Source organism: Lissotriton vulgaris, chromosome 2_1 (assembly GCF_964263255.1).
Source record: "Lissotriton vulgaris chromosome 2_1, aLisVul1.2, whole genome shotgun sequence".
NCBI lineage: Eukaryota > Metazoa > Chordata > Amphibia > Caudata > Salamandridae > Lissotriton > Lissotriton vulgaris.
Window position 1 is genome coordinate 1,931,488,162 of NC_141687.1, and position 19,083 is coordinate 1,931,507,244.

At 46.1% G+C, this 19,083-nt stretch overlaps 1 protein-coding gene and 1 pseudogene across 5 annotated transcripts in view; both read right to left on the bottom strand.

Moving 5' to 3' along the window:
* Positions 1 to 19,083, bottom strand: part of NTRK3 (neurotrophic receptor tyrosine kinase 3) — a 1,577,634-nt gene that overhangs the window by 655,913 nt on the left and 902,638 nt on the right. The window lies entirely within an intron of this gene.
* Positions 928 to 19,083, bottom strand: part of LOC147733512 (fez family zinc finger protein 2-like) — a 33,098-nt pseudogene continuing 14,942 nt past the window's right edge.

Here is a 19,083-nt window from a genome sequence, read left to right on the forward strand (position 1 = left end):
ATATCTATTATATTTTATATATATATATATATGTTTAATTGATTTTTATATTATATTTATTATTCATAGTTTTACAAATTTTCTAATAATTCTAACTATTTTTTTATTATATGTATAATTTTACGCTATTTTTAAAACAAATTCCAATATTTATGTACTTTTCATTATGAAGATCGGACTTCGATATTTTGGACAACAGTATTTTTGTGTCGATATTTTGTAGGTCGACATTTTTGCTGTTGATATTCTGTCAGTGATCCAACTTAGCCATGTGTTCAACATCCATTCATCCTCCCCATCACATAACATCCATCCATCTTCTGTAATGAAGAGTGTGTAGTAAATTGCACCATATTCACAATTTTTTTTTCAAATTTTTCTTTAGGGCAGAACACTTCCAAACCACCTTTATAGTGCTTAGGTTCACTTGCAATGCTCGCTCGCACCAGGCAGTATGAGGGCTGTTCTGAAAAAAATGTAATTGTCAAGGCTGCTTTTTATTCCCAGTCAGGCCCTGAGGGTTAGATAGAAACACTTTTGTTAAACATTAAAACAAAAGCAAATATTGGAAGCATGAGAAAGATCCCTGCTCTTAGCTGCTGTTTAGATATTGGGACTGCATGCAGCCCAATTATTGTGAAAACAGGCCACGTACCGTGACACAGTTTCTCGCTCTTCTCCTCAATCCCCAGGAAACACACATGCTGCTTTAGTGTTAATCAGTTTAGGACATTTTGATGGCTCCTCAAGTTATGCTGTCATTTCTGAACGTGCTATGTATATTTATAGAATTGATCGGTAGGTGCAGCTCTATTCTTATGCAGTTTATTACAGCACATAATATGAAATACAATAATGGTTTTTGGATTATTTTGTGACAGGTGTTCTTTAAAGTCTAATATGAAGGGCAGGTTTAGCTAAATCCTTTCACATTACTGGCTTTTCATGTGGTTTAATTGGAGCAATAGTTTTGGAGAGCACGTTCTGTACATGATTAAAACAAATTGAACTTCACAGAATGAGTAAAGTTGTAGGTGATAAGCCATTGGAGGATACCCAGTTGCCAACTCATCTACAATACAACACAAGGTCATGAATCCAAGTAGTAATTGTAAGTATCTTGCACACCGCTTGAGAATCACTGATTTGCCATTTATCATTCAGTAATCCTCAATAATTATCAATCACAAAAGTCTGTCTGTTCTATCCCTCCACTATTCCTTTTCAATCCAAATAACAGACTAACATGTCCACCACTCAAATTAATTTTATATTCCTATCTACTAACTCCCCACTAATCCTGTTTAGGTTCCGGAGTAGAGTGCTACTGTTAGAAACGGGACCCTGGCCGGCCAAGACTCGCGTCGAGGTCAGTCAGGGATCGCCATTTCTAAGTGTCAGGGCAAGGGAGTCACACACCAAGATAACCCCTCTCTCGCCCTCTAGGTAACGTGGCGCGAGCAGTCAAGGCTAGACTTGGAGGCTATGTAGGTTAAGTGTTTGCGCGCGCACTCAGTAACAACACCCAAGGCCCACCACAAAGAAAACTCCACACAAGGTTATACAAAAATAGCCTTTGTATTATATCAAAAACACATTAGATAAAACATACATATTGTTACACTGTGCCAACAGGCACGGGCAGAATTTACAAGGGGGATATTTACAAGACAGGGCCACCTGGACCACTGTCAGGAATCATCACTTTTTAGGAATAGTAATTAGCACATAGAATACTTTTAGAATCAAATTGAACGTGTAGCACAAACTAGCACACAACCAGTAATTACTGGTAAAGCATAGAACCTCCTACGCAACCCTAACCACCTTAGGTAACTATTGCGCAGGGAACAAAAGACCTCAACTAGCAACACCTGTACTAGGAGAAAAGCAACCACCTAGGAATCACCAACATCTAGGGATATACGCATAGGCACATTACACATGATGCATTAACATTCAGCGGTGTAGGGAAGGAAGACACATGATGGATCCAAACACATTCAGAGGTGCGAGCACAAGACAACACATGATGCAGTACCTACATTCAGCGGTGTATGCAAGGAAAGACACATGATGCTTCAGAACACATTCAGCGGTGCGAGCACAAGCAATTGCGCAAAACTTCCCATGAGCCACAACCTGTGGCAGTCCCTGTGTCCAAAGTCAGGGCAGGCTGTAATAAGCCAAGAAGTACACCCAGCCTAAACGTAGCAACTGTCCACTAAGTGCTGGACAGTTGTAAATACCAAGGGTGCGAACGTTGGAGCCTCGTGGACTCAGGACAACTGGTTGGGCAAGGAGCCTCTCAGGGGCTCACAAGGCAAATAGGCAAATAGAGCTCCAGCGCTCTAAATCAAGGAAAAATGCCCCCAGAGCCTCTCTCAGGGCTCTCACTTGATGTGGGCCATGAGCCTCGCTGGGCTCAATGAACAAATGTGGGCACGTTGGAGTCCCTCTCGGGGAACTCGGAGCAAGGGGCAATTACTCCCTAGAGCCTCTCGGGCTTCTATCAAGATGCATCGCCAAGAGCCTCTCAGGCTCGTAAATACCCAAGGGCGCGCTGAGCCTTGGAGCCTCTGGGGCTCTAATTCAAGAAATGCCCACGGGTCGGACAGAAAAGGGGGAGCGGCCCGCTGCCTTCGGGGCCGCCCCAGAAGTATGCACGAGCCCCCACGGGGCCTTCAGAGAACACCGGAGCCCCACTCACCGGGTTCCTGACGTCGCGCTGGGTCTCGGCGGCGTCTCTGCTTCACCGGCGCTTCCCCTCTCCCCGGGGCTCTCCTCACTCTCTTGGAGCCTCGGTGGGGGACAGGTGCCGGCTTCTTCTTCTCGCGCTGCTCCTCTTCACACGGGGAGCCTCGAGGACGGAGCCGGCTGCTCCCCTCGTGCTCCCGCCTGGCCCTGTCTCCTCCACACGCCGCCTGACTTCCGCCGGGGCCGCCAATGGCAGCGCGGCCCTGGGGGTCAGGAGGCGGGACTTCCGGGTCGCTGCAGGCAGAGCGGCGGCCCGGCAACAGCTTCCAGTGCTCCCGGGCTGCGGCGGTGATTTCCTGGGCAATGCCGGGTGGGCACCGGCTCGAAAATCAGTAAATACCACGGGGCAATGCCGGGTGGCACCGGCCTTCAACTTGAAAGATAAAGCGAGGTGGCACTCGCTCGCCCAAAAATCGGCAGATCGGCACCAATGCCGGGTGGGCACCGGCTGTGCACAAAAGCGCTCCCCAGCGCTAGGACCAGAAATAAAGCGCTCTCAAGCGCTAATGGCAAACAAAGCGCTCCCAGGTGCTGGGAGCACAAGCACAGCGCTCCCAGGTGCCCTCAGCAGGGTAGAGTTCCTGCAAAGTCCTTCAGCAAGGTCCTTAGGTAGGTAGGGGGCAAAGCTGGGCCAGGGGCCAGCTCACTGGCCCTCCAGGCAGGGAGGCAGTCCAAGTGGCGGTTCCTCCTGGCCCCAGCAGCAGCAGCCCCCTCAAGATCCTAGAAGAGAACAACTTCAGTGGGGACACAGCCCCATTTTTATACACTGAAATCCTTTGTCTGTAGGTGCAGGGTGGGGGAGAAACCAGTTGCAACTGGTTCTGGAGCACTCTTGATGGGCCAACCACCCATTTCATTCACTGGGGAGGCTAGGGTCGTTAGACACACCACAGGGGGGCGGAGCCAGCATTGTGTGGGGAAAACCCAGCCCATCCAGGACACAGGTACACTCCTCCCACACATCACTCATGCTAATCTCCCACTCACCACCGGGCAGACCCATCCAGACTTCCTGGAGCCTGGCATGCCAGCCAGCTCCAGCCAATCACGCTCCAGCACCCTCACAGCACATGCACACATATCTCAATGTCCAGAAGTAGCACTTCCCAACTAGACACCAACATGCCGCAGACACCATCTTGCAGCATTCACTCTCACGAGTTTACACATACCAAACTCGAGCCTGTACTCCCCACGCATCAGGAACTACTAGGGACACACACATTCCCCATGCATTCCTATGGGAGGGCAGGCCAGCCATACTACACGCACGCGCTTTCACTCTGGGACCCAGGGAAAAAGTGCGCCAAGCCAGAAATCATGAACACCAGGTCGCCATCAAAAGCAAAAAGTTCAGGGGTGAACCAGCCATAAAGGCCCGGGTCCAACACAACCCCCTTCCAGCCAAAACGCAGGGTAGACCGATCACCACCGTGATGGGCTTCCCTGCTTTGGGCGAAAGAACAAGGACACGGGCCCGCCACTGCCGGGACACCGTCCTGTTCCACGCCACTGTGAACCCCTGGGATTCCTTCTCAAACCACCATCTGGAACAACTGGGCTACCCCACTGGTACTCCTCAGCTGTCCCCGGCCAGGACCAGGCCCTGGGCCACCCAGGTGCCACTGGTTCCTGCCTACTCACCGAGTGGGGGGTAGTAACCCCTGGCACATAGTAGCCACTCTCCACTCTTCCTGTCTGCAAGACAGGGCTAGACTGCCACTGGTTCTCCAGCCTAGGGTCTACAACCTTAGGTGGACCAGGAGTCTCAGGGAAGGCTCTCCTCCCCTTACCTCTTCGTCTAGGGTTCCTCCACCTCCTGCGAGGTGTACACCTAGAACGCCATTCCAACCCAGGGTTTAACCCCTCAGGTTGCGCCGGGGTCAGAGGCGGGCTCTCCCACCCTCTGCACCCCCTTCCAGAGTTCTGCACCCTCCCAACTGGAGAGGTACCCCTGGAAGAAGCACTGGCTAGGACTCTGGTTACAGAAGTCCCACCCTTCAGGTCAGGCCGATCCTGAACCTGGCCTCCCAACCTTCGGTCTAAACCTCTAGGCGGGATAATTGCCTGGCACTCCAGGACTTCTGGGGACTCACTCACCATCCCCCTGAGGCTAACACATGACTCATGTGCTGCGTGACTGTCTGTCTGGCGCAGATCTCCCGCCTCCTGTCCACCTGACAGTGCGGGAAGATCCCCCAGAACAGAAGTGGTGTCACCATGGTCACTTACCGGGAACTTCGCCCAACTGGGTAGTCCCTGACCCACTGGTTCTCCCACTGGGGAACTCCCCCAATCACTCCTCACTTCGGACTTCCGTGCCCCCCCAACTGGAGTGGCACTGCCGGACACTGGAACCACTGGAACACTATTTAAAGATACTCCAGGTTCTCTAGACACTAGGGGATCACCCTCAAGGGGTCTAACAGGACAGCCTAGATCCCTAACCTGGTGCTCCCTCAAGAAACCATCCAGGTTCTGAGACTGGGTTTCGGGCACCTGGGAACACTCAGTCCCCCACTCACTCTTACTCCACGGAGACAAGACGTGAGCCCCTTCACCCCTCTCGCTACACTGGGACCGAGCTGGGCTACTCTGAGCCTCTTCCACCACACTGGTCTGGAAGATACCTAACCCACTACTCTCGGGTTCACTCACCCATGACGTGTCAGAACCACTGGCACCTTCCCAGCGGTCTGCTTCCTTTGCAATGTCCCAAGGACTCACATAGTCACCTCTTGACAGGTGTTTGCGCAACTCTGGCACAAAACAATTGAGCAACTGCTCTCTGATAACAAGGTTGAGTAGTCCATCAAAATCAGGTTCCCCATGAACCTCTAACCAATCAATCAGGGTATCATGACAATCATCCACATAATCTCCCCAATCCTGGTGAGGCAGTCTCCTACTGCTCCTGAACTTCAACCTGTATGTGTCCTCTCGGGAACAAGGTACCACTCTTTGGAAACGGGGCATGGCACTTCCCGCACCAAACTCTCTCTTGCTGCCACCACTGGATCCAACCCTCCCTGGGGAATCCAGAAAACTATAACTGCGGTCAGGGGATAACCTACCCTCTAGGGCTATCTTCTCCCTGGCCAAGGCCCTCTCAGCCTCTGCAGTCCACTCATTCACACCCAGCTGCGCCATCTCTCTGGCATGCTCTAACCTGAGCTTCTCCATGGCCAACTGGTGCTCCCTCTCTTCTCTCCTATCCATCCACTCCTCTGGGGACAGGGAAAGGGATTGGGTGCTACATCTGACACTGGACCCAGCAAGGGACTCCCTATCTAGGGGGTACTCACTCTCTGCTGGCGTCCATCCACTGTCATCCTCACTCTCCACATCAGACTCTTCAGGGCTCCCCTCAGACCCACCACCCTCATGGTGCGCGGTCCGGGCCCTCTCCCTCTCACTGTGCTCACGCTCCCAGTCACTCTTCTGCCACAGGATCATGTTATCCCTAAGCTTGGACTGGGTGTCTGACTCACTCACTGGGATGTCTCTCTCCTTACATAACCGTACCAACTCATGCATACTGTACTTAAACAGGCTACAAAGGTTAAAAGGAGATTCCATCTTGACAGGATGCTCACAGACACGTGCAACACAGGGGACTTAACTGTCAGAGCTGAAGCAAGAGCACACGGTTCAAAGTATTTCAGCAAGCTCCCTACTAAAGAGAACTCACACTAATCTGTCCAGGCAACACACCATTCATCCACGCACACCCCCCCTCGGACCGGTAAGGCAGTTTTTTACCACCCCTGATTTCTCAACCTGACCACACGTGACACAGGTACCAAACTCTGGGAGCAGGGCAGGGGACAAATGTACTGGACACTCTTTGGAAAAAGAAATACTAGAACTTCAAAGGACAATAATCCCCAACATGTAATTATCTAAAATGCAGAGCTTTGTAGTGTGGCCTGTTGCCACTGCAGTACAAGGCAAACACAAATCCGGATCCTCACCGCCTGCCACCAATGTTAGAAACGGGACCCTGGCCGGCCAAGACTCGCGTCGAGGTCAGTCAGGGATCGCCATTTCTAAGTGTCAGGGCAAGGGAGTCACACACCAAGATAACCCCTCTCTCGCCCTCTAGGTAACGTGGCGCGAGCAGTCAAGGCTAGACTTGGAGGCTATGTAGGTTAAGTGTTTGCGCGCGCACTCAGTAACAACACCCAAGGCCCACCACAAAGAAAACTCCACACAAGGTTATACAAAAATAGCCTTTGTATTATATCAAAAACACATTAGATAAAACATACATATTGTTACACTGTGCCAACAGGCACGGGCAGAATTTACAAGGGGGATATTTACAAGACAGGGCCACCTGGACCACTGTCAGGAATCATCACTTTTTAGGAATAGTAATTAGCACATAGAATACTTTTAGAATCAAATTGAACGTGTAGCACAAACTAGCACACAACCAGTAATTACTGGTAAAGCATAGAACCTCCTACGCAACCCTAACCACCTTAGGTAACTATTGCGCAGGGAACAAAAGACCTCAACTAGCAACACCTGTACTAGGAGAAAAGCAACCACCTAGGAATCACCAACATCTAGGGATATACGCATAGGCACATTACACATGATGCATTAACATTCAGCGGTGTAGGGAAGGAAGACACATGATGGATCCAAACACATTCAGAGGTGCGAGCACAAGACAACACATGATGCAGTACCTACATTCAGCGGTGTATGCAAGGAAAGACACATGATGCTTCAGAACACATTCAGCGGTGCGAGCACAAGCAATTGCGCAAAACTTCCCATGAGCCACAACCTGTGGCAGTCCCTGTGTCCAAAGTCAGGGCAGGCTGTAATAAGCCAAGAAGTACACCCAGCCTAAACGTAGCAACTGTCCACTAAGTGCTGGACAGTTGTAAATACCAAGGGTGCGAACGTTGGAGCCTCGTGGACTCAGGACAACTGGTTGGGCAAGGAGCCTCTCAGGGGCTCACAAGGCAAATAGGCAAATAGAGCTCCAGCGCTCTAAATCAAGGAAAAATGCCCCCAGAGCCTCTCTCAGGGCTCTCACTTGATGTGGGCCATGAGCCTCGCTGGGCTCAATGAACAAATGTGGGCACGTTGGAGTCCCTCTCGGGGAACTCGGAGCAAGGGGCAATTACTCCCTAGAGCCTCTCGGGCTTCTATCAAGATGCATCGCCAAGAGCCTCTCAGGCTCGTAAATACCCAAGGGCGCGCTGAGCCTTGGAGCCTCTGGGGCTCTAATTCAAGAAATGCCCACGGGTCGGACAGAAAAGGGGGAGCGGCCCGCTGCCTTCGGGGCCGCCCCAGAAGTATGCACGAGCCCCCACGGGGCCTTCAGAGAACACCGGAGCCCCACTCACCGGGTTCCTGACGTCGCGCTGGGTCTCGGCGGCGTCTCTGCTTCACCGGCGCTTCCCCTCTCCCCGGGGCTCTCCTCACTCTCTTGGAGCCTCGGTGGGGGACAGGTGCCGGCTTCTTCTTCTCGCGCTGCTCCTCTTCACACGGGGAGCCTCGAGGACGGAGCCGGCTGCTCCCCTCGTGCTCCCGCCTGGCCCTGTCTCCTCCACACGCCGCCTGACTTCCGCCGGGGCCGCCAATGGCAGCGCGGCCCTGGGGGTCAGGAGGCGGGACTTCCGGGTCGCTGCAGGCAGAGCGGCGGCCCGGCAACAGCTTCCAGTGCTCCCGGGCTGCGGCGGTGATTTCCTGGGCAATGCCGGGTGGGCACCGGCTCGAAAATCAGTAAATACCACGGGGCAATGCCGGGTGGCACCGGCCTTCAACTTGAAAGATAAAGCGAGGTGGCACTCGCTCGCCCAAAAATCGGCAGATCGGCACCAATGCCGGGTGGGCACCGGCTGTGCACAAAAGCGCTCCCCAGCGCTAGGACCAGAAATAAAGCGCTCTCAAGCGCTAATGGCAAACAAAGCGCTCCCAGGTGCTGGGAGCACAAGCACAGCGCTCCCAGGTGCCCTCAGCAGGGTAGAGTTCCTGCAAAGTCCTTCAGCAAGGTCCTTAGGTAGGTAGGGGGCAAAGCTGGGCCAGGGGCCAGCTCACTGGCCCTCCAGGCAGGGAGGCAGTCCAAGTGGCGGTTCCTCCTGGCCCCAGCAGCAGCAGCCCCCTCAAGATCCTAGAAGAGAACAACTTCAGTGGGGACACAGCCCCATTTTTATACACTGAAATCCTTTGTCTGTAGGTGCAGGGTGGGGGAGAAACCAGTTGCAACTGGTTCTGGAGCACTCTTGATGGGCCAACCACCCATTTCATTCACTGGGGAGGCTAGGGTCGTTAGACACACCACAGGGGGGCGGAGCCAGCATTGTGTGGGGAAAACCCAGCCCATCCAGGACACAGGTACACTCCTCCCACACATCACTCATGCTAATCTCCCACTCACCACCGGGCAGACCCATCCAGACTTCCTGGAGCCTGGCATGCCAGCCAGCTCCAGCCAATCACGCTCCAGCACCCTCACAGCACATGCACACATATCTCAATGTCCAGAAGTAGCACTTCCCAACTAGACACCAACATGCCGCAGACACCATCTTGCAGCATTCACTCTCACGAGTTTACACATACCAAACTCGAGCCTGTACTCCCCACGCATCAGGAACTACTAGGGACACACACATTCCCCATGCATTCCTATGGGAGGGCAGGCCAGCCATACTACACGCACGCGCTTTCACTCTGGGACCCAGGGAAAAAGTGCGCCAAGCCAGAAATCATGAACACCAGGTCGCCATCAAAAGCAAAAAGTTCAGGGGTGAACCAGCCATAAAGGCCCGGGTCCAACAGCTACCTACCAAAATGTTCTTCACCACCTCATCAGGGGTAGCAAGCGCATTATAAAGGCAAATCCTTCCCTCTTCTATCCCTCCACTATCCTCTTCAATCCAAGTAACAGAATAACATGTCTACAGCTCAAATTAATTTCATATTTGCCTATACTAATTCACCACTAATCCTTTTTGGGTACTGGAGAAGCACACATCTCGCCAAAATAGCGCTTTAACGCTTTTTCAGGAGTACTAAGTGCTATATAAATGCAATTACAATTAAAGTAACTTAAGCATTTCAAGCAGAAATATGGAGGTCCGTCTCTGCAATGTTATCGCCTTCAATGCAATGGTCCATCCACAATTCCAAAATGGAGTGGAGGTTCGATCTTTAGGTGGTAAATTGGATTGGAATTTGGAGGATCCAGGCTGTGAGAGTAGAATGTCAACTTACAGCCTGGAATTATCAGGGATTGTAAGCAACAGTCAATTTCTGGCAGAGATTGAGTAGAGAAGGGACCCCCAAAATATCACACATGTGTAAACGAGAAATAGAGAAAAGAGAACTGAACTGGGCATCCCAAGTTAGATACACGCGAGGTAAGATTTGTGTAAACTATCACTAGAACAAGATCAATAGAAACTAAGGCAGCAGATCCTCAAACAGGAGCTACAGGCCATCATTGCCAAAAAGGCTCGACCAGTTGATCTATTTTATCTGGAGAGCATAACATCGACCCAGTTCCTTGTAAAAGGATGGAGAAATAATCATGTGTTCCTCTACATTGAGGCCTTGCCAAGTCATAAGCTTAGAAATGCGATATTGAAATGTAGAGTTGGCTTGAACCCATGTTATGTAGATAACAAATAAAAACTGCAATGGCAAATGAACTGTGTTCTTAATCTTTTGATAAATATGAGTTTTTTATATATTGTATGTACAATAGAAAGATTTTAATTGCAATACAAGAGCCCATGAAAGAATAATTTACAATGGGTGAGTGGGAAGAAACAAGATTCTCCATAGTCACTAGGACGCTCTGGAGTTCCCATATGTATTAGAGATGTGATTATTCCCATAATTTGTTAGGAATTGAGAGCTGTTGTTATAGAGTGGCACTACTTCCATTGTTAGCTTCATTAGGCTTTTTACCGTGTCTATATGGTTTGATAGTCACATTTTTTGTATTATTCGTATTTATAATTGTATGTTTTTATTGTGGTACTTATTATGGGAATATTCGGTGAATAAAGTCGTACATAAGAAGAAGAATTACAATTAAAGTAGTCATTCCTGACTTTGCTGCCTTTCGTCAGGGTTAATGTGAGTCCCACAAGGAAGCGGAAAGTAAACACGCTTCAAAGGGCCTTCCATTCTGAAGTTTCTATAGTTTGCATCCCTTGCACTATCCTTTGGTCAGGAAACAGGCTGCTGTGAGGGGCTACCAGGGTCACAAAAATAGTTTATTTATGTAATTTGACCCCAGGGGGTGCATAATGTCAGTTGAACTGACATTTCCATGAATTAATGGCTTTGATGACATAGAAAACGGATTAAGGCTTATTGTAACCTAGGTCATTGGTTTCCTGCTTGCACAATTTACAAAATGTTGCCATTTTTGACTTTCTCAGATTTTCTAGCAAATAATATTTTGTTTACATGCCAGCCACTCTCCAAATCTTATGTTAGTAGCTGTGCTTTACTTCAAATTCGTTACACTCATAACACATCAATTTAGGTGTAAACGAGATGTAGCCATTAGTGAAGGAAGAACATTGCAAACTGATTGTGAATTCACACAATGATCATTTACTAGCCATATGTACAGTGTGAATGATTTACCTATCTATTTTTGAAGTTACCAATATGACTATTTTACATAAACCAGCTCTGGCTTAGGGAGCCAAATGTTTATTTTTACAAAGTTACTTTTCTTCTTATGTTATCAAAACTCTTAATTCACCATTAAGGTAGATTTTAACAACTAAGCAGGAAATAACTTTAAGCTTTTTTCTGAACCTTTCCTAATCATAGTTGAGAATTAAATAGTTTAAGCTCACTTAGTCCTAGGGAAGGGTGAGGCCATGCCTACTTAGTGAAATTGTTTTTTGCTTTTATGTCACAGTGAAGGGACACAAACCCTTTTTAAAATTTTAGAACCCGGCTCCTGAGCTTACAAGGCACACTTTATGGGTGAGTTTGGAATACATAAAAATAGGGATTTTCTAAATGGCAAAGGCAGTTGTCCATGCCATATATCACTAGGGCAGTGAAAAGAGCAGCCTAGTCAGAGCACAAGAGTGCTTTTGTCACATATGTGGGTAGTGTAAGTATACACTGCAGCCAAAAGAGGACATTCACCTTTCCATGCCATACATGCACTTTAGGCAACATTTACAATGGATTTAGAGGAAAGGTAAATAGCCTAAATAGGGAGTTCCAAGGTCTAGGACATACTTTAGAGGTGAAGCACAGGGACTTTAGTGGGTTAATTGCACAGAGTCCAATAGCCAGCACAAGCAGTGTCAGATAAAGGTAAAAAGATCTGGGATGACCACGGAAAATTTGCCTTGAGACTTTGAGTGTTCGGCAACTGCACGTGGCACTGGCAAGTGAGATCACAAAGTTGCCCTTTTATTGAGGGTGCTTGCATACCCATTGTAATGTAGTAATGATGACTACCAAGGAACCATGTGTCCCTGTTGACCCATTAGATATCTAAGTGTAAAGGTTTCACCTGTGGCACGTGACCAGATGGAACAGGGGATTCAGAATGGCAGTGTTTGCAGCATTATGCCGATGTTTGCCAACATATGTAATTTTCCCTGGAAGCCCCAGTCAAATTAACTGCTCATGATACCTTTGATACTTAGATTAAACGTTGACCAAACTTCAGATTCCTGCTAAAATCTGTGTACTCTGCTCCTTTACTGTTCTTCTGAAAGTAATTTTTTTTCGAATGGAACTCATTATAAATGGAACAATTACAATTTTGCAGTTTTTACATTTCAATTATCCATTCATAAAAATCTGCTCAATAGCACCCCACAGTTCAAACTCTAAACTAAATTGTCTGCAGCACATATGACCGTGGAGGAAATAGTTCTTCTTGCTCTTTCTTTCTTTCACACTGAACATGTGCGTTGCTGCAGCCCCAGGTACAAAAACCTTATCATTTACGATAAAGATAAAATATATTTTTTATGTGTACTCTATTTAAGTAGTTTATTTTACCTTCAAGTCAGCTAATACATTTCTCTTGCTATTAAGTACTTTCAAATGTGTATGCTATGTTAATGTATTTGGTTTTTAAAGGGTTATCTATGGTCCAGAGCTGAGGCACATAGAGAAGGGACATGATATGCTTGCCCATAACTGTGCCCCTTTATGCTGATGGTGCAGTATTAGTCACCAGAACTCCCAATGGGTGAAAACAATTGATGCTTTTGTTTGTTTCATAGAAGAGCTGAACCTTACAAACAATTTCCCTTAAAACTTCCAATATGGCTGGAGAGCAGAGAGAATTGAAGGCCCGAACGTATTCAATCAAGGCCCACCCTGTAGGAAGGGTGTATCATTTCCCTTACTTAGGTATAACCTTTGACTGGGCTGATTCCTGGGTCGCTGCTTGGCCAACAGGAAGCTGAGTTTTTCTCAGTCTGCAAACTTCTTGTTTAATCTGGCAGCAAGCATTAGCAATAAACTGATTGCCCGGCTAATGAAAATTTATAATTGTAAGTGCGTCCCTGTTATGAGCTAAAATTTATAACTGTAAGTGCGTCCCTGTTATGAGCTATGGGTCCAGTGTCTGAGGTTATAGGGACACATGGCTCCTTATCGGAGGTTCCATTACCACCTTGGCTGCTAAAGAGATTATCCTGCTGTGCTGGGCCCCTATGTAAATGGGTGTGGCCGTAACAGAACCATTCCGTCATCAGCACAGCCCAACCGTGACTGATGACGGAATGGTTCCGTCACAAGCATCGAAGGGGTTAAATAGTTCTAACTATGCTGTTCACGAAAGGTAGTTAGGTGTGGGATACGTAGAGAAACAGATCCAGTTGGCTCAGATCATAATATAGCGCACCATCTGATGTAGTAAACAGGCTTCCCCTGAATAGGGATATAATTAAGGACTAAGGGGCATATTATCAAGGGGGTTTATCTCTGCTTTTTTGGCTTTAAAAGCCAAGAAAGCGGAGATAAAATTATCTCCCTATTACCTAGCTGTCGCTAACACCAGTTAGCGACAGCTAGTAGGAGATAGCGACCATCTTGGGCCCCACTTTGCATGTCAGTGATATTTATCACTAATGACATGCAAAGTGGGTGTGCCAAGATGTTAGCGACTGAAAACAGTCGCTAACATCGCTATCTCCTATTACCAACTTTTGGAGATATTCGTGCTAAGCGCGAATATCTCCAAAAGCTAACACCTGCCCTGAGCAGTTCTTAGCCATGTTATGCAATGGGAGGTGGATAACATGGCTAAGGGCATTAGCTCGGTAATGCATGAATATCGCTGACTTTTCAGCGATATTCATGCATTGCGGCCGGTTTTTATCGCATTTGCGATAAACCTTGGTAATACCAAGGTTTATTTGCGGTAAAAATCGCCGCAGCTCAGCGGTAAGTTTTTGTCTCTAACTAAGGAATAGCGATAATTATCGCTATTGCTCGGTAATATGCCCCAGTATTTCTTATGATTGAGGCTTGAAGATTCCATAGGTATCATATATATATACATATATCTGATCTGGCCTTGTCAGACTGGGCAGGTCTTCTTTGTTTACTAGCCCCCAGAATATAACTAATCTTGACAAAACTTTGGTTCAACAGACCTTTATGGACCTGTGATTAACGGAGAGGCGCTCTAAAAGACATCTAACCAGGATTATGTAATGATTCAAACAACACTTGGTATTCAACCATATTTAGAACTCGTCACTAATCACTGAAAACGATCTCTTCTTACCAGGTTCAGACTTGGTACTATTAGAGGTCAGAGTTTAATTAATTTTACGTTTTTTTTGTACATTCTATGTCTCTCTCCCAAAAAGTATTTATTCCAGATTTTAAAAGAAAGGGGGTTTAAAATATGTAAGCCAGCCTTGCTTTTTCTCCAAATGCTTTCGTCACGGGTGGTGTGTAATCTTTTTGAAAATCAGCAATTCATTTTTGAAGGACCTGAATGTTTTAATTTCCAGATGATTATTAGCTGTTTTATTTGAGTAATTCAATCTTTAAAAAAAATATATTGTTATGTATTTAAATTAGTATTGCAATTATACTAAATGACATTTTAATGTTTGATCATAGTATGTTTTTTATGCACTTTTATGATTATCTAATAATCGAATAAAGTCTCTTCTGATCGGATCTCCTTTTTATGTATAACCTATGCAAGTAGTTAATTGCACCTTCATGGAAGTTAACGCATTTCTCTTATTATTTAGTGCTTTCAAATAGGTGTAATATGCTAATGTGTTGGTGTATTACATAACATCAAAGGGTTAGCAATAATCTTCCCCATGTGAACATTTTATAAAATAATCCCCCTTAAACTTGGCAGAAAAGAAACGCCTTTGATTGAAATGTTGATGTGTTGAAGTTTACTTCTGGCTGAAGTAATGAAAATACACAAAGGGGCAGATTTACAAGCCCCTTGCGCCACATTTGCGTCATTTTTAACATGGGAAAAATGACGCAAAAGGGGCGCAAGGGGCTTGTAAATCTGCCCCAAAGTTCTTAGCTGCTGACGTGTTAATGTCTGCGTCACCCACAGTGACCTGACAACCCAAGCCTTTGCTGTATCTAAATCTACCCTTCATGAAATACAGATAGCCCCAGTAGTTTGAGCTGTGTGTCAGAAGCTTAATATTGTAAACCGTATCCTTGTTGCTCATTCATCCTGTCAGACTACATGTAAGGTCTGCAACCGCATTTGGCATACACACATGATGTTAGCATACTCCTGCCTTTTGTTCTGAAGTTGACTTTAGAGGAATCCTTCCAACTTCAGACTGTGAGCTGTATGTTAATAAGTTGGGAAAAAGGATCTAAGACCTTGGTTTACATATTATGCTGCATGGCAAAAGTAAACCTGCTTGGCAATATTTGCAGTGTGAAGGGAATGAAATACTACACCATGTATGACTGCAGGCTTGCCATTGACAAAAAAATTAGCTAACTAAATAGGCATGGTACACTGGGTCTTGCTCTGATTACCAAAGTAGTGGATTGGCTAGGTCACTCAAATGACTTTTCGGTCCTAGGGTTTGCTCCACAAAGATTTTGCTATGATGTACTCCGGGGCTTGTTGCAGCAGGGAAGGGGCTTGCTGCAGCAGGGAAGCCAGGAAGTTTGTTCCTTAGATAACAAGGCTGTGGCCCTGATAGTGTATTGGGAGATGAAGGATTGCCAACTTTCTTATTGTCACCGTTGCGGCGTTGTGCCGGGCATTTTGTGTTGTGCTTTCCGTTCGAGATAGTTAATGGGGGAAGGTGAATGGTTGCCGGCTTCCTAATAGTGCCAGATACGGCGAGGCGCCGAACGTTTTTTAAGATTTCCGAATGGCATAGATTATGGGAGGGAGGCTCAATGGCCGTCGCCGCCGTACGAGCAATGTCGAAAATGGACCGTGGGTCAGAGTCGAGCTCACGGGGCAGCGTCGGAGTGCTTGGTCCTACTGCCGGATCCGGCAGTAGGACCAAGCACTCCGACCCGGCGCCATCACCCCTAATCTACTCACGGAAGGGTTGGGACCATTTTGCCCAAACCAAATCTACCTTCCTTCACCTCTTCTTAAGAGGCGCTCCTAATTCAGGCAAACCCTATTATATAAGTCCTGAAGATGATCCCCTTTATTAACTGAGCAAAGGGATCGAAACATCGTCACCCATGAGTTGTCATACATGAAAATAATTTATATTTGGTTGTGTATGTACTACTCCAGGCGACACTGTCATTATTCCTTACCTATAACAGTGCCCTGCCTGCTCCTTTCTTTTGCCTGAAAACACCCCTTTCACTCTTTTCTATTTTCTTCTTTCCTCCTAGTACAGCACAGGATTGTGTCTTGCTACTGCTGTAGAAATGTATCATAACCTTTTACTTGTTATCTATTGAGTAATAAATTCCTTGCCCGGCTGGACAAGGAAGTTCAAACATATAGTAGCCTATTGTGTTCTATATAGTATTTGTTCTATCTCCAAAAAGCTGAGAACCTTTGTTTTTAAGAAATCACCTGAAGAGTGCCATCACACAACAGACACCATGTCTATCTGATTGGATGTCTGAGGTCACCCTGACCCTCCACCATCCACCTTGTCGCATAGCGACAGTATGGCAGTAAGATTAATGCGCTAATAAATAGGGTCATTTTTTGTGGTCGAACATACACTGTCTTGGCCAACAGCCACTGGCTCTATAATTAATTGATTATAGAATTACTGCTCTTAAGAAAAACATAATCAAACGCCGAACTAAAGATAAAACACTGGATAGTCTATACTGAGAGGGGCATCACTACACATTTCAGAAAAACATAATAGTTTATGTGAAACAAAAACTGTCTACTTTTTCAACCTGGCAGCAACAACATATTTATTTGGGCTTCAGAAAAGGAAACAACCGACGTTGACCCACTAAATACCTTTACAAAATCAAAATATCCACATTGATCTGACATGCACTCAGAGGACAGATACCATCTGTTTATTGGAAAAAATGTTAATATCTTCCAGTCATAATCAAATAGGCAGCCACTTTATTTTAAGTACCTATTAACTAATGTAAAATTATAATGGAACAGCTTTGGAAGTGCATTTGACATCCACATGAATATCAAATGAATGAGCTTTGATCAGGAGTATTATAATGAATGCCAAATGAATTGATAGTGATGGCCGCTTAAATAGGCTTCCTCAAAGTATGTGTGTGCTGAATTTATTTTTCCACTGCTGCTGCATTTTACGCAGAAAATAAATAAGGTTGACTAATGCAGCTATCATTTGCAATAAGGGGGAGAGGAAATCCATTTTTCTCTCTACATGATTAACGGATTTCTTCCATGTGCAAGTTGACTCACATGCCAGTAAAGGTGGTACCATGTATGGTTTTAATCAATAGGATGAGAATATAGTACATTAGGTTTGTTTCTGTAGCTCTGTTCAATATTCTTAAACTTTTGGTTACAATGACTTTAGTTCTCTCTAAGGTGGGAAGAACAGTTGCAGTTCTGCAACAAAATTTATCTACAACTCAGGGAAGCAGGAATACTGCTGTATTCAGAGAGACGATCCTTAGGAAACCTTACAAATTGAGGGCCTCATTTATGAGAAGTGTTGCATCGCTGTGTGAAAGGGGCGGTGCAACACTTCTCAGTGCGCCCTCCTTGCGACATGAATGAAGTGTCATATTTACTGTATGACGCATCATTTTGCAAGGAATGACAGATACGTCATCTCATAGATTTCACTGCGCCACTCCTAGGATCATTTGTTGCGTGGCAATATTCTCCCTGCATACATTATACCTGATTCAGGTACAATGTAGCGTAGGGGTTTACGAAGTGACGCATCTGCCTAGATGTGTCACTTTGTTAAATTTGGTGCAACATGGTGCATTATTTACGCCACCGCTGCGTCACTTAGTGACGCAACGGTGGCGCAAAAGTAATGCAGGCCTTCATACATAAGGCCCTGAGGACTAAAAGGGAATCTGTTTTACCAAAAGCAACCAAACTCTGGGGCATATTACCAACAACTAGCGATAATTTTTGTCTCTAACTTGTTTAGAGACAAAAATTATCGCCGCACATCGGCGATTTTTATCGCAGATAAACCTTGCTATTAACAAGGTTTATCGCAAATGCGATAAAAAACGGCCGAAACGCATGAATATCGCTGAAAAGTCAGCGATATTCATGCATTATCGAGCAAATGCTCTTAGCCATGTTATCCACCTCCCATTGGATAACATGGCTAAGAACTGCTCAGGGCAGGTGTTAGCTTTTGGAGATATTCCCGCTCAGCGCGAATATCTCCAAAAGTTGGTAATAGGAGATAGCGATGTTAGCGACTGTTTTCAGTCTCTAACATCTTGGCACGCCCACTTTGCATCTCATTAGTGATAAATATCACTGACATGCAAAGTGGGGCCCAAGATGGTCGCTATCTCCTACTAGCTGTCGCTAACTGGTGTTAGCGACAGCTTGGTAATAGGGAGATAATTTTATCTCCGCTTTCTTGGCTTTTAAAGCCAAAAAAGCGGAGATAAACCCCCTTGATAATATGCCCCTCTATTCTCATAACTGAACAATTGCATACTTAAAATGAAATGTCAGTGCCTCACCAGCAATGCTTCATTAAGACCGCTAGAATAATCTGCACCAAATATTGGGTCTGTTTTTGTCCAAAAGATTCGCAAAATGTTTCTCTCAAGAAATTTCTTTTAGTTGCTGCTTGGCATAAGACACTCATGTTAAAAAAATATAATTAAAAAATTAATTTGATATATGCAAATAAAACTAACATT